The 2,629-nt window shown below is 45.5% G+C and overlaps 1 protein-coding gene and 1 long non-coding RNA gene across 9 annotated transcripts in view; one reads left to right on the top strand and one right to left on the bottom strand.

The window, feature by feature from the left end:
• Positions 1 to 2,629, top strand: part of ZNF391 (zinc finger protein 391) — a 109,857-nt gene that overhangs the window by 13,668 nt on the left and 93,560 nt on the right. The gene's annotated exons all lie outside the window — the stretch shown is intronic.
• Positions 592 to 2,531, bottom strand: LOC119469798. Its single transcript, XR_005198643.1, has 2 exons — positions 2,240 to 2,531; positions 592 to 762 (listed from the first exon to the last, which is right to left on the bottom strand). It is a non-coding gene; the product is annotated as an uncharacterized LOC119469798 (long non-coding RNA).

Raw genomic sequence — 2,629 nt, 5'->3', positions numbered from 1 at the left:
TGAGACTCGGTCTCAAAAAAAAAAAAAAAATTATGGCACTATGTAATACTTGATAAGAAAGCACTGTGTCACTAGTTTATGTATTTACTATATCATACTTTTTACAGTTATTAGATTGGTGCAAAAGTAATTGCGGTGATTGTTATTGAAAGTAATAGTAGAAATCTGCAATTACTTTTGCACCAACCTAATATTTTAGAGTGTACTTATACTTATTAAAAAAAGTTAACTGTAAAAGAGCTTCAGGCAGGTCCTTCAGAAGGTATTCCAGAAGAAGGCATTGTTATCATAGAAGATGGCCGCTCTGTGCACCTTACTGCCCCTGGATGACTTTTCAGTCAGCTAAGATGTGGAACTGTAAAACAGTGACATTGATGATCCTGACCCTTCGGAGGCCTCTGCTAATGTGTGTTTGTGTCCTAGTTTTTAACAAAAGAGTTTACGAAGTAAACAAAATAAATTTAAAAATATAAAAAAGCTTATAGAAATAAGATAGAAAGAAAAGATATTTTTATTTAAGGATACAATGTTTATGTTTTAAGCTAAGATATTACAAAAGAGTCAAAAGTTTAAAATATTAAAAAGCTTATAAAGTAAAAATGTTACAGGGCTTTGCATCATGCAGTGGAAATCGTCAGGATGTTGATGATAAGATCCCTGTTCCGAACCTCCTTCCTATGTGTCCTGCCCTGGGGCTTTTGTGCTCCATGTGTCAGGGCTAAGGACTCTGCAGCCAGCTTCTCCCAACCCGGCAGCATGGGCCTGGATAAGAACACAGTGCATAACCAAGAGCATATCATGGAGCATTTAGAGGGTGTCAGGTTGAAATGCCAGGGTCTAGCAGGGACTAGGTGGATGGACAAACAGCTGAAAGAATACTCGGGGGACTGTAGGCAAGAGAAAGATGATTTTATTCAGCAGCAGCGCTCATCAGCAGCTTACTCACATTAGCTCACTTACGTCAGCTCTCTCACACTGTCTGCCCTGTCTTGGCTGCTTGAACGAGCCACTCCCACACGCAGCTGCATGGCTGGCTCTCCCTCGTCTTCAGGGTCAGCAGCTTAACTCTCTTTGGGCACGAGCTTGTTCCTGCCTCCCCACCTGCCCGTCTGCCAGTTGGTCATTCTCCCTTACAGGGGCCAGTAGCTTCACTCTCTCCCTGGGCACCAGCACCTACACAAGAGCCATGTTGAGCTGGGCCCTGTGCACAGCGTCAGCAGGGCAATTATACCTTTTACAGACAATAATGGCTCAGAGCCAAATATGAATGTACACAAACAGGTTATATATAATAAGTGAAGGTATGCACCTGCATGCCAAACTTTCTGAGTCATGGAGGCCTGGATGTCCACCTCAGCCTATTCCTTGACCAAAACACATCCACGTGCCTTACCCTCCATCCCCAGGCTGAGGGAGACATAGGGTTTGGGCACACAGGCCCATACATAGGCTTGATACATTAGCCTGACACATAAGCTTTAGGCATGCAGGCCCAATATACATACACAAGCTTAACACATTAGCCTGACACATAGGCTTTGGGCACACAAGCCCGATACATACATTCACATAGGCTTCAATAAACTGAGCAGCTGTCAGCCCAGATTACCATAGTAGGTACCATAGAAACCTCAGTGATTGCTATTCACACTGCCCTGAGTTCAGCTCATTAGCTTCTCTGTCTACACCTGGTTTCAAACCATATGGTGTCAGTACTAGGCTGGACCACACCAGCAGACCAGGCAGCAGTAACACCCAGCTAGATCTAACTGTGTACCATGCCCTATTAGGAATAGGAGGACACCCTTCCTAACAGCGAAGGCTCAGGGTCTAGAGGTGCCTCAGGCCCCATGGCCTTATCTTGTATTAGGACTACAGGTCTCAAGACCTCTTGCAGCTCTGCTGCTAAGGGACTGGTATTCAGCATACTCCACCGCTCTAAGTAAGTGCCCCCCTTCACTAAAGTGGATGTCTGTGCTGTCCCAGTCTGGGGGGTTGTTACCCATGAACGTACCCATCCTGCTATTGGGTAAGTCATTTGCATGACTGTAACCCATCCAGCCACACTCTTATGAACCTGAAGGGCAGCACATACAGTTACTAACTGCTTCTTTATTAATGAACACTGGGGCTCAGTTCCCTTCCATAGCTGGGACTAAAAGCTTACTGGCACTTCCAAGCGCTCCGAACACTGTTATAGGCCCTAGCCAACACTATTTGTGGTTACATGCACATCTACTTTAAATGGGCACCCCTAGTTAACTACCCACAGGGCTTATGCCTTCAGAAAGGCTGTTTCACCCTCATCATCCAAATCCCTGGCAAGAGGGGTGTTGCTGCTTCCACACCTGCAAAAGAACCAGAGGTTAACACAACATCATCATTAATAAGAAAACATATAATGGGGCTATGCATATAGCCCTGCAGCAACGCAATGAAAGTCCACTGTCGCCCTCCCATGAAGGCAAACTCTTCCTGGCTCTCTGGAGCTATGTGGATTGAGAGGAATGCATTGGTCAAGTCCACCACACAGTGGCACCATCCCCATTCCCTTTTCTTTTTTTTTTTTTGGAGACGGAGTTTCGCTCGTTACCCAGGCTGGAGTGCAATGGCGCGATCTCGGCTCACC

The sequence above is a fragment of the Cebus imitator genome, unplaced genomic scaffold (genome assembly GCF_001604975.1).
Source record: "Cebus imitator isolate Cc_AM_T3 unplaced genomic scaffold, Cebus_imitator-1.0 Scaffold848, whole genome shotgun sequence".
NCBI classification, from domain to species: domain Eukaryota; kingdom Metazoa; phylum Chordata; class Mammalia; order Primates; family Cebidae; genus Cebus; species Cebus imitator.
Note: the sequence above shows the minus strand (reverse complement) of the source record. Positions and strands in the feature narration are given on the sequence as shown.